A 27,784-nucleotide genomic window follows, 5' to 3' on the forward strand; every position below is an offset into this window, starting at 1 on the left:
CTCCATCTTCTCCATTCTTTCAACATCTCTCACTCTCTCTCTCTCTCTGGTCCAGACCTCCATCACTCGTTCATTTCCTTCGTCCCCCTCCACTCTTATCACTCGTCTAGGAAGGGTTAATGTTCTGTAAGGCTTTCATTGTCCAAAAAAGGGTTAAAAAACTCCTCCAGGCGGCTGGACTCCTGGCTGCACCCCCCCCCCCATCTCCTCAGCTGGGCTGCCTGCTGCCAGCACATATTTACTGAATTTCAAGGTAACACAGGCTGCACTCTCTCTCTCTCTCTGTCTGTCTCCAAAGGGGGGGGGGGGGGGGGGGGGGAATGGCTGTCCGATGTCTCTTGTTGCTCTCCACCCTTCCATCCTCCAAGGCCTCCTCACTCCCATCTCTGTCCAGGCCCAGGCCTACCGCATGGCTGCCCCTCCCCCGCCCAGCAGCAGCGGCTGGACAGGGGAGAGCTCCGACCTCCGTCCCTCGAAGTCCCAAGAGAGCCTCCCAGGGCCGAAGCTCTGCTTTTAACCCCTGGGTGTTCTCGGAGGTGTGTCCTAAAACCCACTGGCTACCCCAGGTGCCAATATCAAAATCCAAGCACCCATTGGTTTGACCACAACATCCCAGAATTCCCACTTCTTCCTGGTCAAACCACCACATTGCACTTTTGCATTACAGTAAATTACACTGTTCCTTCAGCTGGTGCCTGTGTCTGCATCTCTGACCCTCTCCACCATCAAAATAAACACACAGCCAGTTTAGCATGAGACCTGCCTCTCTGCCAGCCCATCTCTTGGCAAACACCCTTGGTGGCCATCTCCACAAATGAAATTCCCACTTTGCAACTTCCTTTTCTGCAGGCAGGTGAGAAAAGGAGTCACTCCCAGTTCTGGACACCTCCAGAAACCAGCTGCTTTCAGCAGTCACCACCCTGAAATAGCAATCTCCTTCCTTAACCTGCCACAGAGAGCTCCCACCAAGAGGCCTTTTGTCCAAGGATACCCACAGAAGAGCTGGAGAGGGGAGCAGTTTGAAACACCACTGCTTCAGAGTTTAAACCTGCCTTTACCAAATGAGCGCACACCAACCTGTCCCAAAGGGAAAGCAGGCAGGAAAGAGAAGCTCCTCTCCCACTCTCCCACAACAGCAAACTCTGTGCTTCCTTCTGTTCCAGCTGGAGAGTGGAGGCCATGGGCTGCACCTCACTTTGGGAAGGAGCCCTGGGAATCGGCCTGGTCTGGGAGGGCAGCAAAAGGAATTCCCCAAAAAGTAGGAAAAAATTCTCTGGAAGGAATAGATGATGACTATATTTCTGATGAAAAGCATAAAAAGAATAATTGTGGGGAGCAAACATTCCCGGACACGAGATGAAGATCCTTGGGGCAGCTTCAATTCCCCCGCTGCTGGCATGCCTTGGTGATTTTGGGGAAAAGAAGCGTTTGGCCCATTCAGCCATTGTAGTGGCAGCAGGGTGCAGATCCCTGGGCCAGGGCCACCTCCCGGCCTCCTGATGGGTTTGGGGGTTTTGCTTTCCCCTACCGTTCCTGGACCACCATTTTGTGGGCCAGATCTGCCCTCCACATGGGCCAGGGCCCCCCAGGGCCTCTCTCTGGCTCCTCTGCTGCTGCTGCTGCACTTTCTGACCAAAAAAAAAAAAAAAAAAAGGGTTGAAAGAGCTGGCAGCCGACTTGAAGCATCAAAGGGCCAAAAATTAGCTTCAGCCCAAGCTGTTCAATAAAGGGCTGTGGGCAAGAATTCCACATTCCAGAAATTTTCTCTAATCGTTTGAAATTGTTTGATGACTGTCAATGGACTTTTGATAACTATTGATGGATTTTTCTGTAGTAAGCCTGTTTCAGGACCAAAAGGGACTTTCAGAGATGGCAAAGAGAAATATCTTAAGTCCATGGACTTTTCCTGAAACTTAGCTGCTTGGACTTGGACTTTCCTTGCATTGTTTTTTGCATTTTCTTATATTGTAAAATTCTTTTAGTGATATGATAGAATTTTATGTTCTACAGGTGAAGAAATTCCCTGTTCATTCCACAGGAGCACTTGAGTGAAGTTTGATTGGCAACAGATAACCTGTCAAGTGTTTGTCCTTTCCTCTGCATGAGCCCAGCAGAGAAAATTACAAACACTTTTCTTTTTAATTTCACTAAACAAAAAAGGTGACATTTTGCAGACATCTTTTATGAAAAATCCTTTCTTAGGATTTTTCCTTCTGAGAAGCTGCAGTTTCAGCAACAAAATGTAAACAATGATTATCTGCTGCTGTGAAATGCAACAGGTCCAACTGTGATTGGCCCACCTTGGATGTTTATAATGAATGGCCAATCAAGGACCGAGCTATCTCGAACAGAGTCTGAGAGAGCTGCCTTTTGTTATCATTCTTTTCTATTCTTAGCTTAGCTAGCTTCTGAGAGGAAACCTTCTTCTTCTTTTTAGTATAGTTATAATGTAATATATATATAATAAAATAATAAATCAAGCCTTCTGAACATGGAGTCAATATTCTCGTCTCTCCCTTCACCTGAAAACCCCTGTCACCACAGTCACAGGAGGGTCTCTCTTGCCTTGGTGAGCCCTCAGCCCTCTGTGATACACCTCACCTCAATCCAGACTTCAGGTGCTTTGTTGTTTTCTTTTCCTTCCTCCAAAACACCAAGAGATCAAAATTCTTGGTAAAAATAGAACTTCTACTTTCAGGAAAAGCCAAAAAGAAGCTCTGCAGGGCTTCTTCCTAGATACAGATAAAATACTCTGGTGATCTTATCACATCCTGTTCTCAAACTTTTGGCACCAGCTTCTACTCTGGAACACCATGACTTCCTTGTAATCTGAAAGAGGGAACAAATCAAACCTCAAGAACAGGTCCTACCTTTAAAACCAGTGTCCCTCCCACCAGAAACTTCTTTTCCTGTTGTGATAGATGAGTCATGTGATGACTGACTCTCACAATTAATAGAGAAAGATAATGTGTGTGAAAAATGCATATTATATGGCTCTATGCAGATATTTACCATATGTATTTTGATGTATTGATTAGTAGTGCTGTATTAACATTTTAATAATATGATAAATGTAGTCTTGTAATTAAAAGGTAACTTTTGTAGTTAAAATAAGAACTATGTCAGTGGGAGTTTTTTAAGGAAGGAATGAGGCACTTGCACCAGATAGCAGCCACAGGACACCTGAATCTTTCAGAGAAAAAGAATTTATTGCTCTCTTATCAGAAGAAATGAACTTTTTCCTGCCTCGAAGGCACTGTAAGGATTAGAAGGAAGAAGTTGATGATGACCAGACAGAATCCTGTATTTGAATGGAATTTATGCATCATGTGTGAAGTGTATGAATATGCAATGGGTTATTGTTTTTAAGGGTTAATCCTTCGTTAACGGGGGTCCTTTTTCAGGCTCCTGCTGCCCAGAAAAAGGTACCCGGACATCCATAACTCTTTGTCTCTATTGTCTCATATTGTCCTAATTCAACTTGTCCAAATTATTCTAATTGCATTACTATTTTTAGAACCATTTTATTACTATTAAACTTTTAAAATTTTAAAAACAAGTGATTGTCATTTTTCACAATGTATACAGGTTAAGAAAAGTTTATAGATTTATAGTTGTGCTGTACCCCTCACATGGTTATCAAGGGACAGCTGGGGTTGGGACATCTGGGAGGGCTGGCGTGTCGCTATGGCCACACCTGACCCCCAGTCAGGATTTGAGGAAGAGATCTCCACCAGTGGACAGCAAAGAAGGGGTTGATGGACAGAACTTCAGGAGGGGTTAAAGGGTTAAAAAGGGAAAACCTCCATTGTGAGGGGGCTGAGCACATGGCAAGGAAAATCTTTTGCTCCTGGTGCTGTAACCTTTTTTCTTCATTCAATCTTCTGTTGTATTTTTGATAAGCTTTAATAAACCTTCCTAAACTATGAAAAGTGAGTAGCTATTTCTCACACTGTGGTCTGCAACCCTCACTCTTTATTACAATAAAATGCTTTTGTTTATTAGGTTTACATCAGTTCCAGATGCTTTTATGAGCTTTTATGCCTTTTTATCTATATATGTTTAATACCACTATCTGCTTATTGCAACATTCCAGGAATCCCTTTTGACTCTTTCCATATTCCTGCAGAAGGTCAGGTCACTGTGGGTTTTACACCACTAAAAATCCAGGCGGTTCAGATCCTAGGTGTTGGGAAATTTAGCTGACTAGAGAATGGAAAAGTACAAAGCTGTGGCTAATTCCAAGTTCTGCACCTGCTAGATAGTGTGTCCTTGGGCCTAGCTGTAGTAGGATAACAAATAGTGAAAGAGACATGAGAAAAGAGAGATGTAACCCCTAAGGAATGAGGAAGAGTTAATGGTATAGTTTAACCAATAGATTGCTTGGCTTACAGAATATTCATAAGCTTATTTTTTGCTGTATAAGTGTTTGATGCTTTCTTCAATAAACTGGACCTGTGATGAACCATCTGGTGTCCTGGTCTCCTTCCTTCGACACCTAGGTGTGATGGGCAGGCACAATTTCCCTGCTGACACAGGGACTGATGACAAACCCCTCTGTTGTCACTGAAACCAAAACAAAGGAGGAAGTTTCTGCCTATTGGAAAGTCCCCGTTTGCCCTGAAGGACTCTGCCTCTTCTTTCTCAGCAGCAGCTAAGCAGCCGGACGCCAAGGACATGAGAGGGAGGGGTGGTTGATTTGTGTGACAGTCTAACAGCCCTTGCAAACAAGAGCTGAGTCTGTCAGTAATATCTCTGCAGAGGCAAGTCCTTGCTGAGGATGCAGAGCTGAGTCACTTGTGTTCAGTTTGCATCGAGTTAGTGGCACAATGGGTTTTCATGCTGCAGGTGTGGCCCCTGTGACAGCAGCCTGTTCATCCTTCAGGGGGTTTGCACCCACAGGGACAGTGCTGCTCCTGCCAGCACACCACAGTTTGTCCTCATGCCAAAAAGTCCAGGCAGAACTTACTTCTTAAAGGAACATTTTCCTTTTGCTCTCAAACCAAAGATTTAGATGTAATGGTATAATAGAAACAAATCTCTTCCCCTATTGTCTGTTGGGACAGGAGGAAAATCCTATCACATCCAGATAGCAAGGCACTGATTGCACTTCCACTCTGGAAATGACTTGCAGGAGCAAGTAAATAAAATTCTCTGCTAGAACAGTGAAGTCCTGCCACTCTAAATCAGTGTGGTGCCTGAAGGGTTTTGTAGCAGGGTTGCACCTAAGTTGATGCTCAAGAAGTTTATAAGGTCCAACATAGACCTAAGGTTTGCACAGCAGAGTTTAGGCTGACAGCTAAGGGAGCGTAAATTAAATGGTCTTTCCAACCCAGAAGGCTGATGAGAGTTGTTGGTATTTGTGCTCTCCTTCCTTGTTTAAAGGATAGCAACATATTTGATGAGATTTTGGAATTGCAGCTAAAAGTCATGGCCAGATTTAGTCACCTAAGTGGTTGTTGTGCATTTCTAATTGTGGAGGTCAATATCAGTGTAACTGCTTCTGGTAATACAAAAGGCTCTTTCAAGACACTTCTTAAGAGAAATGTCTTTTTTCTTTTCACTCTTAACTGCAAAGCCCCTCCAGGATGTACAGCAAACAGGTTATCTAGATTGTCCTTTCTTAACACCAGGAAACTTCCCCTTTAATCAGCCTGAATTGCACAATTCTCATCTGTATGAAGGAATTTCATTTAGTCTCTGCTGTAAAGAAGTGATTTCTATGCAACAGGGCTGATAAAGGGCAGACCCAAATTAACAAGAGGGGTATTTGTAAGAGCTGCCATTACTCATCACACACTTTAAACAACCCATACCACCAAGCCCAAATCTAATATGGCTCTGTGTTAAACATTTCTGATGGATTACACATCCTGTGTGAAGATGGAATTAGGATGTAAAGCCAGTATTTTTGCATATACAAGCATTGTGCAAGAACATTGCATCTTCAAAATGGAAACCAAATATCACCTGTACAGGGTAAATGCTGCAATAACATGAATACACTTCTCCCATCAGGGTCGCAGGCAGCTTAACCAATTCTGTGCTTGCAGATAATCTGTTCTGGCATCTTTTGGGGCCCTGAACCAGGAAAGTCACACTGAAATACTGTGAGACCATGAAAATTTCTCCAGATCCAAACCAGTCTCCAGGTGACACAAATGACTGCAGCAACCTCCAACAACGCAGCAAAGACAAGGTTTGCTGTGTTCTCTTTGTCATTGTGGGTTTGTAATTCAGACTCACAGAGGAGCTTGAGTTGGAAAGGGCCTTAAAGACCCTCTAGATCCAACCCCTCTGCCATGGGCAGGGACACCTTCCACTAGACCAGGTGGCTCAGAGCCCCTGCAAGCTTTGGCAAATACCCAAGGACACCTTTTCCTCTGTTTTGCAAGATCAGATTTCCATGCTCACTTTCACAGATGGCTCCAGTCTCACACAGAGCATTGCTGATTGGCCACTCTTATCTCCACAGCCCAGCAGAGATCCTGTTTTGGATGGCTCTCACTGCTCCCAAGGCCCCAGGGACCAGCCACTGCCTCTCCTCCTTCTGCTTTCCCTTCCAGGATCAGAGATTTCCTGCTGCTTCCTCCACATCTGAGACAACTGGAGGAGATGAGGGGCTGAGGACGTGGCTTCTGACAGAGAGTTGATAACGCTCAGCTGAGTATTTTATTCTCCTGCCACTAAGCTGTCAGGCTGCTGCTGAATTTCCTCCTGCTTGGAAAGGGCTGGTGTGAGCAGCAGGAATTGTTGCTGGCTGGAACTTTTCCAAGAGCTGAACAAAAGAAGCATTTTGTGGAAGGCCACCAGCTGCCCTTGGTCAGCAGCACAAGGTGTGAGGTCCCCTTTGAAGGCCATCCCTGCACAAGGACAGCCTGGCCTTCTCCAGTGCCCAAAGCACCTTCCAGGCTTTTGGACTGGCCTCATCCCTCACCCCGGAGAAGCAGGTTGCTGTTGGAACTCTCATATCCACAGTTTCTGGCTGGATTGCCGTGTCTTAACACAGACAGCCCTGGAGACACCAGTACAGACTCCATCTGCAATAAAAGGGGACTTTGTTCCAGCTTTTCCCTTGGACCAGCGTGCAGCAAGCCCACCTGGGCCTCATTCCGGTCTGTGTCGGCTTGTAGTCAGCTTCTGCTGGGAATTTAAAGCTTTTACCCTACTTTCCATAGCAAATAGTGGAACAAACCCAGCTGCACCAGCCCCCAAATTTCACTCTAAAAACCACAATTTTCATTTTCCTCTATTCAAGCCTTGAAGAAAACAAACTTTACTTGAGTGAGCTGGAGGCACAGTGTCCTCCAAGATCATTCTTGAATAGGACAATATTGCAGGGGAAGACTGGCAAACCCAGAGTTTACTGGTGCTTAGGAAGCTTTGCAAAACCTTCCCACGTGCAGTGCTCTTGCACCTCCTGAGTTCCTGGAGCCCTCACTCAGCTCAGGCACAGTTTGGACAGAAGGGGATGGTTCCGTCTGTCACATGTGGGGACAGGAGGAGGGAAGACTTTGCAAACACTGCCACGAGGGCAGGGCTGTTTTCATTGATGGTGCCAGGGTAGTATATCATCTTTGATTAAATGTGAGGTGCTGAAGGGCAAAAATTCTCAGTGATAAGGAGAGAGTGTCTCCACTCACACAGCAAGGTAAGTGAAGGGGAAAGTGCAATCTGTATTTCATGGGAGGTGTTCAGTTTTTAACAAAACATTTTTGCAGAAGAGTGCCTAGGCAGGGGTGATTCAGAGCATTTTATCAGCCTCACAGAGTATCCCCACATCTGCTTTGCCACATTTTCTCTCTTTTTTTCATTGTGAACGATTTCTCCTGCCAGGGTTGCTCCTGCTTGGAGTTCTACTCTCAGTGGAGCCCCGGAGTTTTCTCAGCTGCCTCTGCAGCGAGTTCTGAGCCAACGCGGGGCTCTGCTGCCAGCCCAAATCTGCGCTTCCCCTGCCCAGCCTGAGTGCAGGTGGGGCATGTGCTGGGCATGGCAGGAGATTTGCACGGCCAGAATCCTCCAGTATTTACATCTGCCCATCACTTTGGGTAGCACAAATCAGAGAACACCCATCGCAGCTGACAAACGGCATTTCTTGCAGATTGCTACACTAGCACTGCTGATCCACAAATACACGAGAATCAATTTCAGTTGCAAAATGTCATTTATTACAAAGTGCTACACCACACCGACAATGCAGAACTATACAAATCTCAATTTAGGTAAAAACAGGAATTTATTATATTATTACAACCTGTCTATGTAATAATATATAAATACCAACTTCAGTTTATTTATTGCCAACCTCCACAACAACTCACTATACACAAATATCAATAAGGTGTTTAACAACTTAATTTATTACCTATTACTACAAGGATTAGGCCCATCTAGGAATACAAAAATATCTCCATAGATATGTAAATAGAATTATATCTAGAAACAGATAAATATACATATAAAAATAGACATATACCTATACTAATACCAATATTCCTATTTTAAAAGCCATATAACAAAAATTATATCAAAAGAGATACCTACACAAGTTTACCCACAGGAAATAGAAATTAACACAGATATAACAATATCCATATATACACAGATAAATTTATAAACATAAATGTAATTTCAAAACAAATATATATACATAGCATACATTCATAACAAAATAAACATACATAAATATAAGAATATACACATGGAAATAAACACATACAAATAGCAAGCCACATATGGAAATACACATGTAATAATCCCTGTCTAAATTCAAGTCCGTTTATCTGTAAACAGAACATCAGGCAGAGGGATCCCAGCTGCCCCATCTTCAAAGCCTCTCGCTCGGTCTCCTCCTCCCGTGCAGAGCAGCTCTCCTGGACAGGGACAGGGACAGCAGATGGGACATCTGGCAAGCAAAGGGAACACTGAGTGAGTATGGGGACATTTCCCTTGGCAGCAGCTGCACTTCCATCAGGGCAGAGGAAATGTCAGAGCCTCCCCAGGGGGTCAGAAGGAGAAAGCAGCTGGGCGGGCCGGGCTGTGGTGAGCGCAGCCGCGGCGGGACTGTCCCGCAGCCCAGCAGAGCCGGCACAGCTCCCGGGCCCTGCTGGCACAGCTGCCTTGCCCAAGGACAGCCCCTGTGCCAGCCGGGGCAGCTGCGCTGAGCAGCCCCAGCACGGGCAGGGCCCGCTCCTGCCCCGCCGGGCAGTGCCCACGGCCACAGCCCACGGCAGCCTCAGCCCCACCTGCCTCCCCGGGCCTGTGGCCTCAGCCAGGCTCTCTCCAGGCTGGCAACAGCAGCTCCCCGTTCACTTCTCTCGCTGCTGGCCTTCAGCCCCTCCCTGCCGGCTCCCGTCAGTCTCCAGCTGTCCTCAAGGTCTTCATGGCAGCTGTGGCAAAAGTGGAGGCTCTGGAATTGCTTCCAAGGCCTGGAAGAGCTGCAGCCCCGGAGCCCTCTGTGCTCCCTGCTGGCCCCCTCCATCCCCTCATCCCCGCCATGCTCTCGGTGAAGCCCCAGCCGCCTTCAGTTTCTTCAGCCCCTCACATTCCTCTCACCCCCCTCAGTCCCTTCTGAGCCATCCCGTCCCCTGAGACCCACCACCCTGCCAGCCTGTGCCACTTCCCTGTCACCTCAGTGCCACCATGGCCCTCGGCTGCCCCACAGCCCTCAGCCCCAGCAGCAGCTCAGGGTCACTGTCCCTTCAGCGCCACAGCCCCCTCAGCCCCCTCAGTCTCACCATCCTTCAGCAGCTCCTCAGGGACAGTGCCTGGGGCCAGCGGCAGCTCCCACCGCTCCAGGGACAGCCGGGGCTGGAAGTGCTGCTCCGCCCGGCCTGGCCGCCAGCTCAGACCCAGCACAGGGACAGGGGACACAGGGGGCACCGGGGGAAAAGCAAGAGGTGAAAAAGGCAGCCGAGGACGGAAAGAGCTACAAATGCAGCCTAGGCTTGCACAAACAGCAATCCTTCCATCAATGTCTCCAACTAAACATTCCTATTCCTCTTACTATATAACTATACACACTTATAAATCCAACTTCATACATATATATATTTTTTACTCTACACATATAAAAATCTAACTCTGAAAATCTATAAATGTAAATATATAATAAAATATAATTATATCCCATCTATAACTATATACACATCAATATATGCCCATATAAATAGAACACTATCATCTATAAATGGAATTATAACCACTAATAAATAGAACCACAGAAATTTATAAACATATCTACAAACAGAGGAGCTCTACCTGCCTGATGGTCACAGGCTCTCCCCTGTCTCTTCCTGCCATGCAGGGCAGCCCTCCTGGAGATGTTGGTCAGATGGCATCTGGGAAGCAAAGGGAATGCTCAGTCAATATTGGCCCTGTCCTTCTACCAGGGGCTGTCAAAGATGGCCTGACAGGCAGACTCTCACTTGGCAATTTGAAGCAATCTGTCCTCAAAAAAACAGGGACCATTCCAAGGGTTCAAAAGTGTGTTTCAAAACACTGAAGTATCTTGATAAAGTCTAAACCCCTGCAGTGCAAAGGGCACCCAGGAGAGCTTGAAACACAGACAGCCCCAGCTGCCACAAGGAAGCCCAGCCTTGTTCTTTCTCTGAGCTGACAGAGACACCTCAGTCCTCACTGAAATGGCTGAAGCTGAAGGTGCTGGGAGCTGAGTCATGAACCAGCTCCATTACCTGCCATCTACAGACTGCCCTCTGCAGGGAGCAGCAGCTGCTCCAACTTGATCATCAGCTCTGGCAGGAAGGGCTGGGAGGGACAGAGCTCCCTACGAGGTCTGCAGACTGCACCAGCTTGGCTAAGGGATGGATGCAAAGTGCTCCCTCTCTCCTCTTAGGCCTCCCTAATCAAGGGTCATTCAAGCTTTTCCTTCTGATACTGGAGTTACCGTGAGTTTTCAATTGGTTGGCCTCTGATGTTGTGCTCCTTGTTTTTCTTGTGGGTCAGGACCAATACCAGCAGACTGGTACTACATTTAGTCAGTGATTTGGACTTCTACCCTGACTTTTTGCTCTTTTTTTTCCCCTGCTCCTTCAAGTGTCGCTCAGCCTGGCCTCCCCTGGCACCCTGTAGTAAATTTAACCACCAGCTTCAGCACAAAACTGGGACACCCGGCTTGGTGACACAACTCCCACAAGGTCAGGTTTATTCCCTGCTCCCTGCCCCAGCACAGGACTCCGTGTCAGACCCTCTGGAGAAGCCTGGAGGGCAGGGCTCAGGGAGGTTGTGCCCATGCAGGATTTGAACTCAAGGCACCAGGAAGCACCAACCCTGCTCAGGGCAGCCATCTCACAGCTCTCTAAACCAGTGTGGGCTCTGTCCTTACCAGGCTCCTCGGGCTCCTGGGAACTGTTCCTGCAGCTGTCGGTGCCAGATGAAGCTTCCTCTGCTGCAGCTCTGTTCACAGGCTCCCCTCCTGAAGAATCAGGGGCAACACCAACATTGCCCTGAGCAGAAAAACAGAAAGAAAGGAACCCAAAGATCACTCACTATTTTGCTGGAATCATATGAGGGATACAATAACTGTCCTTCTCCACTCCCAAAGGACATGGAGCACAGAGGAGGGAACACTGCCCACACGGTTCACATGACAAGCCTTTTAAACTCAGGATTCAGGGGGCCAAGGTGAAACTGAAGCTCTTACAAAATGACCTTTGAGACAAAACATGAACACAGAAAACCAGAAGACATCAAGTGAGGGGACATGCCCCCACGCTCTGACCCTGCCTTATCCCAGAGCTGTGAGAAATCAGCCAACACAAAGCCAGAGGCTCTCCTTGCTGCCAGCACGGCTGCCAGCCCTGCCCAGGGCTGTGTGCTGCAAACCCACAGGCAAAGCACACATTTCTGCCTGGCAGTCTCAGCACCCCCAGCCAAGCGCTCACACAACCCATCACAAGGTGCTGCTTCTCGGAGCCCTCTGCTGCTGCCCCGCATGTGTCATCCAGGCAAACATTGATGCACCCAGGCTATTTCCAGGATCACATTTGTGGTCAGTGGCAAAAATCTGTAAATCATTAGGGTAGGGAAAAAAAACAACCCAAAAGACAGGAAAAGCCAGACAACCAAGTAGTGTTTCCATTCCTATACTCTATACTGAGGAAGCAAACGTCCACAATGAAGCAAATTACCTTTGGACACAAAGATATTCTCCCTATGACCAGTTTCATAATATTCATCTCTTCTGCCATAGTCCGTCCATCAGAACCCTAAAGATTCTAAAGATGGTTCCAAGCCTGCAATGTTTCCTTTTATTATGGAATAAAATGCTTCTCTAAGCTGCTATGTGTGACTTTACAGAAGACAAAAGTCATGCCACTTGAGAATAAGGCATTGGCAAATCCAAAAAATCCCACTCTCCCCCTTGAGTCATAATCACAAATTTACTGCAGGCAATGGGTCAGCACATCAACAGAAAGAGAAACATTCTTTGGCCAACACGTGTAATAATCTGCAAAAGGACAGAGAGCTGCAGCTGCAGCCCAGCCCTTGCTTTGCCTTGGCCTTCCCACCCAAAAGAGGCACAGCCCACATCTGCTGCAGCTGCAACAGAGGCACCTCTGGCATGCCCCTCCCTGCCGGGACACTTGGCCTTCAGTGCCACTTCTCCAAACACTCTTCTCCTCTTTCCCAGCAAGTAAAACCTCTTCTTCATTTCTTCTTCATCTCCTCTTTTAGAAATCTTTATTTACCAAGAATAATTCAATAACTAAATAATAATGAAATAAGTTCAATTCAAGAAGCCTTTGCTTCTCAACCGTGTAACAAGGTTCAAAAGCTCTCAGTCCAGCCCCTTTTATCCTCATCCAATGGAATTACCTGTGCAGAGGGAGATCTTTCAGACAGGGACCTCCTGATCTCCCGAATCATTTTTTCTACGGCAAGGCCCAGATCTGCTGGTGGCCATTCCTCCTCCCCAGGTGCGTTCTGTGCTGAGCTGGAGGCCGTCCATGCTGCACAGGCTGCACTGCCGGGTGGAGTGCTGGGCCCTGAAGTGCCCGGGGTGGCTGCAAGAATCCAAACACATTGGTCAGGCTCCACAACGTGGCTGTGGGACACAGAGCTCTAGTGCTGCTGTGGATCAAACATCACAGGAAGCACACAGCAAAACCAGGCAGAGAATCTTTTGGCCTCCTAGGTGCCCCTTCCTAGTAGGCTTGACAACTTCTGGCCGAGAATGGCAGAGCCTTGCGGCAAAATACTTCAAACGGTCACTATTCAGGACCTTTTGGAAAAACAAGGCTCCAACTCTTTTCTTACCTCGTGCGTCGTAGGCTGGGGGCTGCTGCTCCCTGTGGAGCTGCTGGAAGCTGCAGGGCTGGATGGCGAGCACCTCCCGCTCGGCCGCAGGCAGCTGCTCCCCGTAGAGCTCCCGCGAGCGGCTGCGGGACCCCTCCCGCCCGAGCGGCAGCAGCCGCTCCCCGTGGAGCCCGAGCAAGTGGCAGGGCGGGATGCCGAGCACCGCCCGCTCGGCGGGCGGCGGCCGCTCCCCGTAGAGCTCCTGGAAGCGGCTCGGCCCCTCCCGCCGGGCCGGCAGCGGCCGCTCCCTGTGCAGCAGGTGGAAGCCGCAGGGCAGGCGCCGGGCGAGCAGCGGCCGCTCCCCGGGGAGCTGCTGGAGGTGGCCGGGCCGGGGGCTGCGTAGCTCCCGCCTGTTATGAACAAAAATTCGGTTAATATTTTTTTTGTGAGAAAAAGTTACCACTACTGCTGGGCTGCTGCCTGTGTTATGGTAATTACGGGTTGTTGTCGTAAATGATTGTTTTTGTATTAGTAAAAGCCCTGGCTGGGGCGAGTTAATGGCCCTTCTCCTGAGACAGTAACAGGTGGGGACCTTCCCGAACAATGAGAAGAAGAGACCTGGAGGGGAGGCGTTATGCAAAGTGACTCCCAAGACCAGAATGCTTTGTGGGACCCCTGACTCCAAACTCACGGAGAAACCCCAAAAACAACGAGCCACCTAAGAGTTGAGAGACTGGAGTGATGTCTGGATGTGAGGAGCAGAGTGCTGGGCCTGCAAGAGATGCTGGAAACCTTCATCGTTCCTCACCCTCTCTGGAGATCCCCCAGGTCAGGTCTGGGAGGGGAGCGGGACTCGTACTGAGCTAACCATCTGACGGGAACATCACACCCTAAAGGCTCCCGCGAGGATCGGATTCCCCCAGCCCTGCCCCTAGTGGACAGAGCTGCGCATATCCTCCTCCTCTAGGTCACCCTGGGAGACGATGGGACGCTGCAGACCCGTCGAGCCGCCCAATCCTGAGCTGATCACTTTTAATAAAGGCATTAAAAAGGAGAAGAAGTCTCCTGGCCCTGTTTATTTCACTGCCCGTCCGGCAGCGTCCGCTCCCTGTGCAGCAGGAGGAAGCCGCTGGGCGGGCGCCCGGCCGGCAGCGGCGCCCGCTCCCTGGGCAGCGGCGTGAAGCGACCGCGCCCGTGCCGCCCGTCCGGCAGCGGCCGCGCTCAGGGGAGCTGCTGGGAGCAGCGGGGCGGGCGCCTGCGGCCATCCCGGCCCGCCGCCGGCCGCTGCCTGTTGGCCGCGCTCCGGCGCTTGATGCGGAGCAGGAGGTCGGGGCGGTCGCGGCGAAAGCAGGGGTTGCTGTAGTGGAGCCAGGCCTCGGCATCGCCCGGCGCGGCCGAGCTGAGCCAGCCCGGCACCTTGCGGAAGCCGTAGCGGTAGAGCTGCCGCACGAAGCTGCGGAACTGCGTGGCCCTGAAGGTGAGCGGCACCGGGGCCGGCCCATGACCAAGGCCCCTGTGGGCGCGGCCCGAGCTGAGCAGCTCTCGCTCCAAGAGGGAGCGGTCGATGAGCAGCCCCTGGGCGCGGCTGTCCCAGCGCACGGAGCGGATGCGGGGGCTGTTCACCAGGCGCCAGAGCTTGGCGGGGAAGGTGCGGGCGCTGAGCCCGGCGGGCAGCGGCAGCTCCGCCATGGCATCGGTCACCGACTGTGGCCACAACGCCCGCGGCGCAACGGCCGCGGCTGCGCCGGCGGCGCGCGGCCTGAGGGGAGCACTGCGCTCGGGCCCGCGGGGCCGCGCGCGGCAGAGCCGGGGCTGCGGGCACAGCGCGGGCGGGGCGGCTCCGGGTCTGGCCGGGCTCGGCTCGGCTCGGCACGGCACAGCACGGCACAGCACAGCACAGCACAGCAGGTTATCCCCACTCTGCATCCCGTGCCTGGGTCACCATCGGTGACAGAGAGGAAGGACATTGCTCTGTTTTGGCTGGGGAAAGGATGAAAAGGGGGAGTTAGAAAACATTCATTTGGTCTCCTTTTCAGCAGACTAGCTGTTTTTATCTCACTGTGTCTGCCTGTCTTTGACAGAGTTGGCACATTTCTCGTGATTTGGAGTCAGCTACAGCAGCAGGAAGGGGCAGCCATTTTGTCAGCATTGATATCAAAGCCAAAATGCTGCCCCATGGACGGATGTTGCTTTCTTCAAAGGATTTTTGGCCTAGAGTTGTAGCAAACTCACACTGGTGTCTTCCCAAACGTGTGCCTTTTTATTTCCACAGGAATCACCTCTTCTTTTTTTTCCCCCAGTCTGGGGAGGGTTCCCATGCAAATGCCTCCTGCAGCCAACTCTTGTCACTGTAGACTGACAAAGGAGATCTGGCAGTGGGGAGAGACTCCCTCGAGCTGCTGTGGAGAGCTGAAGGGGGAAGCTTTGTCCCTTAGTCTTGAAGTCTTGTTGGGGAGCTGCTCGTGCTCTGGGGGACGGACACCAATGATGTTTATCCAAGCCTTGCAGGTTCATTCCTGTAAAGAAAGAAAGTATACGGACGCCAGATAGAGAAACAAGGTATACGGGAGAGAGATGGGGAAAAGGAGAGGGGTAATAGAGAAAGGAGCCCTCCAGAGGCAGAGATCAACTGTCATGGAGGTAATGATCAATGCTCAGTGTGATAAATAGGTATGATTCATGCTGATAGAAATTGAAACAGTAATCAATATTAATACAGTAATTAATATTTGAGAATATTAAAATAGTTAATAGCTAAAAGTTGTAATGCCAAAGAAGAGAGGGAAAGGAGGGGCTGCAATCCCCCCTTCCCAGCAGATGTTCTCAAGGACCACAGGAAAGAAGCTGAAGATACAGTTGCTAAAAATGACCAAGAACCTGGTTGGGTCCAAGAAAATGCAAATGATAAGGGACTTATTGCTTTGATATGTAGATGCAGTGATACGTTAGTCTTGGCTTACATTGTACTGGCTTGGTGCGCATTTGTAACCCAAAGGTGAATTGAAGGACAACGAAGAAGACTACAGAGCCTTCATCAGTGACGATCCCCAAAGACTTGTGCGACCACCAAACCGAGTGGTGGCGCATGCGTGGTAAAGGTGGTGATGAAGGCGGAGACAGAAAAGTGATGAACCAAAAATAGGAGGAGATGGCGTTTACACATGGCATATAAGGGGTGATTTTCACTTGGCAAGCCTGTACGTGAAGTGGCAAAGGTCATTGAACCCTGCCTTCCGTACCCCACGGTTGTTTTTACTTATGCGCTATTATTTGAACCAAATTATCCCTTGTTTATATATTTTCTAAACTATTTAATTAAAATTGTTATTATTTTCAATATTGTTTGGCCTTTTTATGATGGGATAATTGGGCAAACATAACATCAGTTTATTGCAAATCTCAGAGTACATTTATATGGTAATGCAGGATTCAGCAACAGGAGAATACATATAAGTGGTTACAAAGTGTTATGTATAGGACAAAGAGCCAACATATTTTTGGTCACGTACATAGATTGGCAAAAGTGTCAGCAGAACATTCTGCCCCATATCTTCTCCACATCCTTAGAATATCTTGCTTCACATATCTTTTCCTGGGGTACGTCTTGGCAAATTTCTTTATATTGTTTTCCCAAGGGCAGCATGTTTCTGCTCTAAGGCACGTATGAAGGGTTGTGCAGCTTGCTTCTCTCCAGTGTCTGCTCAAAATGCTCTCTACATTCCTGAGCTTCCTGACACACCACAGAGACTTTGGGGTTGTTGTATTGGCAAACAAATTTCAGTCTGGGAACTCTTTGAAATACTTCATTTACTATTTTTATTGCTTTCCTCAAGAAATACTGTCATAATCTAATGTTTCCAGAGAACCTTTTCTTACTTTTTGGGGAATTCCTTTTGCTGCCCTCCCAGACCAGGCCAATTCCCAGGGCTCCTTCCCAAAGTGAGGTGCAGCCCATGGCCTCCACTCTCCAGCTGGAACAGAAGGAAGCACAGAGTTTGCTGTTGTGGGAGAGTGGGAGAGGAGCTTCTCTTTCCTGCCTGCTTTCCCTTTGGGACAGGTTGGTGTGTGCACATTTGATAAAGGCAGGTTTAAACTCTGAAGCAGTTGTGTTTCAAACTGCTCCCTTCTCCAGCTCTTCTGTGGGTATCCTTGGACAAAAGGCCTCTTGGTGGGAGCTCCCAGTGGCAGGTTAAGAGAAGGAGGTTGATATTTCAGGGTTGTGAATGCTGAAAGCAGCTGGTTTCTGGAGGTGTCCAGAGTTGGAAGTGGCTCCTTTTCTCACCTGCCTGCAGAAAAGGAAGTTGCAAAGTGGGAATTTCATTTGTGGAGACGGCCACCAAGGGTGTTTGCCAAGAGATGGGCTGGCAGAGAGGCAGGTCTCGTGCTGAACTGGCTGTGTGTTTGTCTTGATGGTGGAGAGGGTCAGAGATGCAGACACAGACACCAGCTGAAGGAACAGTGTAATTTACTGTAATGCAAAAGTGCAAAAAAGAGTCAGGAAAGGATAAGCTAAGCAATGCACCTCAGCATTATTACAATAGGGTCCGTCTGGTGATTAAGGAAGATCCATCACCAGGTACCCCAATGGTTTCCCTTTCATCCAGAGCTGCACATCAGCTGGGGGAAGCTGTCCCAGCCCAGCCCTGCAGAGCCACGGCCGGGAACCGGGAAATCCTGCGGTGCCTCCACCTTTGGCGGCCACGAGGCTCCCGAGTGCGCTGTGAGAGTAGCCCGGCTCTGACAGTGCTGGACGAGCAATGTGCCAGAGCTTCTGCTGGGGCACAGCTGGTGTCATTCTCCTCTTGGTTTTCTCCCTGAGCCTGCCCAGGGCTCCACGACGAACCAAGGCCAGGTGTGGCCTTGTCCATTTTCCTCATGCAGAAAGGTGAAGACGTGTTTCACCAGTGAATGGATGCAACAATCCTTTTGATAATAACACTTGGTTAAGGAGCAGATAAGTAGAACATTGGGTTGGGAAGGTCATCTAGAGGGCAGCTTTGGTCAGGTTCTGTTGTTGAGGCTTCAGTCAGGGTCTGTGGTTCAGGCCTTAGTCCTTCAGTATTTTGTGGTGCAAATCAACCTGTGCAGAGCTGGAAACAAACAAGTCTGTCTTTAGCACATCTGAGACAGGGAACAGGATTAGCCCTGCAAGGCCAGGCTGGGGCCAGGAGCAGAAGGCCAGCACCCTGCTTTTGCCCACAGGCAGCCCTGCAGAGCCAGCAGCCCCTCCTGCCCAGGGGCTGAGGTGCCCGAAGCTGCCTCCCCGCTGTGCAGCTCTGCAGAGCCCGCGGGGCGCAGGGTCCTGGGCAGCCAGGGCAGCCCGGCTGCCTTGGGGCCCAAGGAGTGCCCCAGAGAGAAGCTGCTGCCCTTTGCTTTGGATCTGTTCCTCAGAGTCTAGTCAATAATCCACAGTGTCTGATGTGTTTTCCTTTCCTCTCCCAAATTTAACACAGCTTTCTGAGAAAACTGACTGATATAGCTTCTGCTGGTGGTGGTGGTGCTTTTGTCTGCAGGTGAGGGCAGGTGATTTGAATCAAGGACAGAGTCCATTGTTAACACCCCAGCTTTGCCAAGTCAAGAAAACCATTCACAATTGGGCTACCACTACTGAGCAGTTTTCCTAGGCTTTGGAAATCTATCACCATAAGAAACCCAAGAGATTTTCCTCCAGGAGGACACCAGCAGTAGCGTGATGCCAATGTTTTCCACCCCTTTTCTGTGTCTTTTAAGAGTTCCTCAATGCCCAGCAGGAATGAAATGACCTGTGATAATGTGATTTGAGAGCTCACTGTTGTTCCTTGCCACATGAGTGTTCATGACAAGCTGGACACCCCACTCGTGGCTCTGTTGAGTTAAATTCATCCCAATTGTGTGCAAACAGCAGCCTTGAGATGCTGAGAAGAGCAAGCCCAGTGGGTGGGTGTGCATGCACACACCTGGGGGCTGACTGCTGAGTGGGCAGAAGGTTTTGCACTGCGGTAAATCATCACACTCCGAAGCTGGAGGAAGAAAACAAATCTATATGAAATGAAAAGATATAAATCTATATGAAATGAAAATATATCAAAATGAATGAAATAATACATATTAATTTATCATAGATGCAATTTAACACCTATATACTATTGCCAGCTGGGGGTCTGTGTACAAACCACGAACGGGCCGGGGCTGCTGAGGAACGCGCCTCGAGCTGTTTGTTTTCCAGCATCAATCTCATTACATGGCTATGACCATGGGAAGATGCCAGCAGCTCACATCGCTGGCAGCAGGCAATGAACTTAATGTTACAACTTACTTTAAAAGTTTTTTGACCAATCACACAAAGCAAAAGCATTTTGACAGTAGTTCTATCCAATCACTATAAGCACACGCACCTTTTGTTAAAACACTGCTTGCTTATTTTGAATACAATACCTGCTTGTAAGCCTTAAAACACAATGGACAGAGCTCCATTTTTAAGCTTAGAAGTTCCTAATATCTTGCTAGAGATACTTTTTTGAAGCTTAGGGAGTCATTCTAGCCAAGCATTAATACACAGAGCATTGTTCTATTTGTCCTTATTTTTCTACTACTTATATAACTTTTCTGCTGACAAGTCTTATGGCTGCTGCTTAGCTCTAATTGCAGTTCTGCTGTCTCTGAGGCCTGCCTTTTGCAGCTTTCCCAAAACCCTCTGATTTGAAGGATTCCCACAATTCCCTCTCTCGGTACAACTAAAAAGAAACCTTTGTAACCATGTTGTTTGTTAACTATCTTGCATTTCATACTTTTACTATAGCATACCTGCTTATTACTTGCTTAAACCATCCTTTTTGCTAGCATTAAGCCTTGCTATATTCCAAGACAGCAATTTTAATGCTGTGAAAGTCCAGTCAGTTCAAAGGGCATAAGTCATGTCTGACAGCAATTACAAGTCATTGTCCAAAAAAGTTTAGCCTGTTCCAAGGTCTTAATTCAAAACCTTCCTCCATGTCTGTACCTTCACCCACCATCTCAGTGAGATTTCAAGAACTCTCTGCGAGTTCTTGAATCCATTTCCTCCCTCTCTCTCTTGTATGATAAAAACTTTTTGATAGTTTTGTCCATCATTTATTACACACACCAAAGTATGCAAGGTATTACTACTACTATCACTACCAAAACCCCCAATACATATAGAGACCTATTCTACAAAGTTCCCTTGGCCAAGGTGCAAAGCTCCATCCTTGGAACAAATCATCTAACCATGACCCACCATCTTCTTTAACTGGAGCTGTCAAGTCTTTCAGCTTTTGTATGCTTTTGTGGATGGATTCAGTGAGTGATCAGACAGGTTCATGCAACACAATCCTTCAAATTCCTCACAACGATGCCCATGTGCCTGTAAAAGAAAATCAATTGCTGCTCTGTTCTGTAAGGTTGCATGTCTGACAGAACTAACATCAGTCATCATGTCACTAATTGCAATGGAAGTAGCACTGTCTTCTTTCTTCAGCCAACACCCCAATCGGTGTAATGGTTTCAATGCCTCCCCCGAGGCAAGTTGATGGAGAAATAAATTCGATGTACCTCATTTTGCAGGGCCCTCGGGTCTGAAATTGCTATTACAGTTTTCTTTATAGTGATGGGCACATCTTTTTGCTCTGTTTTCTCTTGATGGCTTATTTAACGCTAGGTGCTATCACAGTGAGTTGTCTGATGCTACATGGGCCACATTTAATTTTTGAGGGAATGTCCTGCCAGGCTCTATCTCCACAAATGAGCCAATATTCTGTTGCTAATTGGCTTGAGGACTCATCTAGGTCATCTACTCATCAGCAGTTTCACCCTTAGGGGGCATTGGGGTAGTACAGTTGCAGATACAAACTTGAGTATCTGTCCTCAGGATGATGGGGAGTAACATTTAACTGTTGATCTCCCTGGTACTGAAACTCAGCACAAAATTCCATCACCAATGAACCAAGAATTCCAATTCTTGAGGTTCAGAAGGTGCTTTAAGATGATCAGGGGCCCAGTGATGTCAGCTGGTTATGGGATTGGTCTCGTTGGCAGCCTTACACCAATATTTGTCACGATTGGGTATTGGCTGCTCCTTGGCTGGCACAGGCACACCGACCAGATGGGTTGCAAAGGATTTGTCTGGGCTCAAATTGGTCAAACGCATGGTGTCTGAGACTGCTGACTTGGCTAAAGCAAGGCAAACATTCATTTTGAATGAATGATCTACAGGCATGTATGCATGCAAAAGCAAGCAAGCAGAACCAACAAGTGCCAGTATATCATTTGATCAAACTCCGTGTTCCTGTTCAGCTGTTTTTTGGCAAAAGTTTCCTCATCTATTTCAGTTTTCAAGCAAATCTTTTAGCATTTGTTCAGGGACTGGCCAACTGTAGGGCACTAAACTGTCCCTCTAACCTTCATTTTTTACAAATCTGGATATCTTAGAATTCTTTTGAACACAATGGGCACCATGCTTTTGCTGAAAGAGCTCTATGATACAAACCATGTTCACAGTCCAAAAATCAACAATCAAACTCCAGAATTGTAGCTTTCACAGGTTGAACGGGGAACGTCTGGCATGCACCGTAGCTTCTCCGTGCAGCTCACGTCTGCGTGCTCATTTCCCTGCTGGTGGAATTGTCGGTGCGCTCTTGTGTATGAGACGGTTTCACGTCCTTCACGGGGACCCACTTAGGTCCGACACCTTTGCAAATACAAGCGTACCCTTTGCCCCAAGTGATTAGTGGAAATGGTCCTTCAGTTTGTCCTAACTCAAGGTTTCTGATCAAAACTGCAGGATTTTCTTTCAATTTTTCCTGTGTGCTGTTTGAAAAGTGCCTAAAAATTGGAGGATTAGGTCCTGCAAATGCGCTATTCAAAACATAAGACATATAAAGCTTTGCTCAGCCTCATCTGAGGTGTTTCTTGGGCCACTCCCCCTTTTGCTGATCTAGAATGGGATTTAGAGTGTGGTGCATCCTTTCAACAATTGCCTGACCTGTATGGGAATAGGGAATTCAAAAAATGTGGCGAACACCCCAGTCCATCAAAAATGTCACCAATTTTTGAGCTGTGTATATGGGGCCATTTGTTGGTTTTCATCTCGTGGGGGATCAGTTTGGCGAGCTCTGGGCCCAGTGACACTGACAAGGACAAAAGCAAAAGACGAGAGGCGCTCTCTCTTCCCAGGACCAAAGTCCCACAGCTTTAATGGAGAACAGCTCCAGGAGAGAAAGGGAGTGTCCAGGAAAGGAAAGAGGATGTCCAGGGGAGGAAAGAGAGCATCCACCTCATGGCAGGAGACTTTAAATCCTCGGAGAGGGGGGCAGTAGAAAGGAACTACCATAGTTTAACATAATAAATCACCACACTGTAGTTTTCTGCATAAATTGCTGCAATTGTTGCAAACAAAATCCTAAAATCTCCCCAAACACAACCGTGCAGTCCCAAATGACCACAATGTGGGAGAAAACCACTCAACCACCCTGTATTCCCAAGCACCAGGTGTCACAGGGAATACCAACCCCTGCAATTACAAAGTCCACACACACAGGCTCACCGGGAAGGGAATATCTCTTTATGAGGGGACAGAGAGCTCACTTTTCTCAACACAACACACACCATACACCACATCGGCATCCACCCACATCATCTTCCTCAAACATTCACACACTGAAAACACAGCCACAATTACAACACACAGGAAAAATAGCAGCAATAGAACAGGATTTGCTCAATTCTCCCTCAGAATTGCTATCAGGCTCTTATTGACACAGCAAATCCTTTCTGCCAGCAGCCAGACCCAAACTCAAACTGTACAGGCGTACGTTGTGCACAGGACATCTCTGTGTGACTTGTGAACAGCCCTTCCCCTGCATACGCCTTACGGGTCACTTTATACAGAGTTAAACGTTCCTTTCTCCACAGTGCCAGCAGTCTTGTCTGTCCCCCACGAGGAACAGCCAAGAGCGGAGGTGCCTCCAGGAAAGGAATGTCCTGGCAGCGCCCAGAGACGTCCAGAGCCCGGATGTTCTTGCTGGAGCAGGGAAGCGTTCCTGCCGCGGTCAGCAAATGAGGTGTGGAATAGAACTCACTGCAGTAAAAGGTAGAAGGTGGTGTGTTTACTACAGCGCCAGGCACATGAGCAGTTGTCTCCTGAAGACATGTGTGAAGAAGTACTGTCTCTCTACTGATCTAAAAAAATCTTACATATTCATATAATTCCCAAAACAACTAATACATATTCATTAGGTAACCCCACCTACCCCATTTGTATTCAAATGTATTATAACTGAGTCCAAATTTCCTTCACATTTGCGGATTCTTTCACATCACATGAGTGAGTGGGTTTTAAAGTGGGGAATGGTCTCCTTCTGATGAAGGCCAAGACATCTTCCTCAATTTGACCTCTTTCCTTATGATCTGTTGGCAGGCTTTCACAACCCTTGGCTATAGCTGAAGTTTAAAGGCCCAGCTGCAGGCTACGGTCCTCTTCTTTGTCACAAAGAAATCTGCATACCATCCCGCTTCTTTAAACATAGTAAAGACAGGCAAGTGATATATTACCCTAGCCTTAACTACCTTATCTGCTAAAAATTAACTATCCCCTATTATTTCTACTCTTCTTGCTATAGTCTTTCCCCCTAACTAAATCTTGCTAAAATTTTAACTCTTCCAGTTCTTTTAAATCCTGGATTCATTGGCCTCATCTCACACGCCAGGCATGTGTGAGCCGATGCTGTAACTGGGAAATTCCACTCCTGAGCAGGAGATACCAGGCCTGGTTCTGAGCTGGAAGGGTGAGAAGGATGAGATGCACAGTGTTTTGATCCAGGGGATGTCCTGAAAGTGCATTGCCTACCTGCCCCTGCTGCTGAGCACCACACTCCACCTCCTTCTCCTGCTCAGCAAATTTTTAGGAATCCAGGGCTTGGTATGTATTATTTGCTAGTGCAACAAATAGAATGAATTTGCTTTGCGAGCCAGTTTTGTCCTGGGTTATTTTGTGCATGGGTCTGTCTCCTCCTGAACCTGTGTCAAAGACCGGCAGGGACCTACAGGACACTCCTATTCTCATGTCAGTAAATTCGGAGAAGTGATTTAAGTGTCAGTAAGTATCAATCAGTAAATAAAATAATTTAGGGGAATGTGATGATGGTCACAAAGGTTGCAGGATGAAGAGAGAGGCGAGAATGTTGACCTCATGTTCAGAAGGCTTGATTTATTATTTTATGATATATATTATATTATAACTATACTAAAAGAAATAGAAGGAAAAGTTGTCAGAAAGCTAGCTAAGCTAAGAATATAAAAGGAATGAATACCAAAGGTCTGTCTCCTGGCAGAGAGCGAGACCCAACTCTGCCATGAGTGGTCAGTAAATCCAAACATCCACAGGAGACCAATCATGCATCCACCTGTTACATTCCACAGCAGTAGATAACCATTGTTTACACTTTGTTGCTGAAACTTCTCAGCTTCAGCAGGAAAAATCCTAACGAAAGGATTTTAATGAAAAGATGTCTGTGATAGGGGAATATTTAGCCTGTGAGTTTCAGCAAAGTATTGAATATGTCTTAGATCCATGGACACAAACTAGTAAATGAGATTGCTGGGTGTGCACGTGTTAGGGAAGTGATTCCCCACACACCCAGTGCTGAGATCAAGGATTGCCTCTCTTCTAACCCTGAGCTGGCAGCAGGGATCGGGCTCTGCTTGGTAACATTCATTTTGAAGACTTCTGTTGAGCAGGTAAGAATGGTCAAAATGAAATATTTTCCAGCTGTTTCCCTTTGGTTTACCTGTTTGAGGGTTAAAATTCTGTGCTGCAGGTGTGCTGGGTGTGTGCAGAGCAGTGCAGCCCCAGAAACCCCTTGGCTTGCCCACAGGTTGTCATGCCTTGTTGCCAGGTGTGCCCAGCTGTGGCAGGAGAAGGAGCCCGCAGCGCAGTGGGCACCGTGCCCTGCCCAGCTGGGGCTCTCTGGCACAGAGCAGCAGCAGCGCCAGCACCGTTCAACCCGCTCCTGCCTTGGCTTCCCCTGGCACACAGAAGCCTCTGGAAATCAGCACCGCCAGTGGCGTTCCCAGCTTGGAGCAGCTGCTGCTGGCGGGCAGATGCTGCCAGTTCGACTGCTGCCAAAGGGGAAGAGAGGCAGAGATGTACACGCACCAGAGCCCTGGGCATGTCCAGTAAAGGTGCAAGGTGCAAATATGTGGGGAGATTTGTTAGGAAGGATTTCATCTGTGTTGCCAACAGTGGCTTCTCTCCTGGTTCTGTGTGTTCTGGATGAGGAATGCAATGGTTGGCTCTGACAATTAAGAAGTAGATGTTATGTGGATGTTCAAATGTGTAGTGATGGCATTGTAATATATCCTCCCATAGTCCTCTTTCCCGTCCCCCTTGTAACAGCCTTGGTAGTCAGGGCATTTGGGGAGGGCTGGCTTGTGACCAGCAGGCAGGGTGCAACAACGCCTGACCTCCAGTCGGGATGCAGGAAAGTAATATCCTCCAATGGACAGCAGAGAAAGAGTTGACTGACAAAACTTTTAGAGGAGCTAAGGGTATAAAAGGCAGAGCATCCTTTTTGTAGATGAGCACATGGCTGCTAGTCACAGAGACTCCCAATGCTGCAATTTTTCCTTATTCAGTCCTTTGTTAAGGTTTACTAAACCTTTAAAATTTTAAAAGTGAGAGTCATTTCTCAGATGTGCAATGCTGTGGGCCATTGTCTTGTTCTGGTTTCCTTTGCTTGGGTCCCATCTGAGTGCTCAGCTGGGGTACAGGCTGTAGGTGCTTGGGACACTCCTGGAGTTCCTCTTGGATCCCTGAACAACAGGGTTTGGCCCATTAAGGGAATTTGTGCTGCTTTGTGACACAGAAATCTTCCCAGGCTCTTTTGTGTTTGCTGTAGGGAAGGTTGGTTATTGCTTTGCATAAACTCACAGACCAACATGGAGCGTTTGCTTTGTGATGTCAGGGCATGATTGCCACCTTGTCGTCGTGACATCAGAAGGTTGCCTTGGTGCACAGAAGGCCTGAGTGTCAGAGCAGCCCTAGGCCTTGCTCAGTTGAGGAGAACTTTTCTGGTTGGGATATTTGTCAGTGGGTAGCTGTCCACTGACAAGAGCCTTGTTTCTTCTATTTACCTAACTTTCAAAAATGACAATGTTTCACCATCTGGCCACAGCAGCTTTTGCTGCGTATGGCATTTCTTTTTCCGCGTATTACGTTACACACTTTGCACGTAAGTAGAGTTTTCCATTCTACTTAGGTTAGGGTGTATCCTTACCTGGCTTTTGTATGTGTTCCTGCTCTTTCTTGGGGGCTGAGTTTCTGATTTTGAAAGAGAAAGAGCATTAGGATGCCACTGGTTTGGTAAAGCTCCTGTCAAGAGGTTCAGCTAAAAAGGGGGTGTCTGTAGCCACAGGGGCAGCATTTGCAAGGGAACCTGCAGGGCTCCGTTCCCTCCACGGGAGAGTCTGTGGCAGCAGAGTCTGTCATTTCCTCTGTTTGCTGGGACAAGCAGGACAACTTCCAAAATGCAGCCTGGGAGGCCTTCTCAGAAGGCCTTCTAAGGACTTTGTAGTTCTCCCCAGAACTCACGGAAAGTTTCTTTTATTCTCAATTTTGTAATGAAAGGATTTGACTGTCTATTTTGACCCTTGACTGAGTGCTAAAAGAGTGATCCCCTTTGCAGTTAAGTGCAAACGCCAAAGCAGTGAGTGTCTGCTCCTGAGCCTGGAGCTGCTGCTGTGCTGTTTCACAATAGAACTGCCACAGCTCAGGGGGATTTGGGGCAAGGTTTTCTGGGTGACTGTTTTCAGCAACTTAATGGGAATTAGTGCATGCAACTTCTTTTTTTAAAAACGTACCTGAAAGACAAGAGAACAATAGCTGCTTTATCTGCTGGACAGAACAGAAGCATTGAGTGTTGAAGAACAATTTGCATTTTCTTGATCATGTTTGTATTCATTTACTGGCTAAACTGGCCAAAGTGTAGGCACAACCAAGATTATTGTCCTGATCTCTTGCTGGCTGTGTGAAAGAACTATGTCATGTGGAGGGATGTTGATAAAGAAAAATACTCTCTGTTTGGGTTGACTTCTTCTCTTCTGTGGGATTCAGCAGCCCAGGCAGTTTTGTCACAGCACTTGTTCATTTTCCCTTGCCCACTACAGGTCACCTGAAGCGTGTATTCAGAGGTGCTGATCCTGAGGTGAGTGAGAAAGGAACATTTCATGTTCCTGGTGCTTAAGAATTGTACAGCAAGCTGTGAGCTTGGCCTGTGGCAGTAGAGTGTAGAGGGCCAGCTGGGCAGGCTGAAAGAAAATCCATTTCCATGTCTGCAGCAGCAATAACAAAGGCATTGCTGGTTATTTCCCAATTTTCCATTTCAGAACTTTCAAGGAATGAAAAGCTCATTTTGCAGAGAGAATGTTGCTTCTTGATAGTAGCCAGGGCGAAATGTCTAATTCAGAACTATTAGCAATTCTGTTGAATTAGCCCATTTAAATTTAGTGTCAGTGACTTAGAATCCCATTGTTATCA

The sequence above is a fragment of the Melospiza melodia genome, chromosome 7 (genome assembly GCF_035770615.1).
Source record: "Melospiza melodia melodia isolate bMelMel2 chromosome 7, bMelMel2.pri, whole genome shotgun sequence".
NCBI lineage: Eukaryota > Metazoa > Chordata > Aves > Passeriformes > Passerellidae > Melospiza > Melospiza melodia.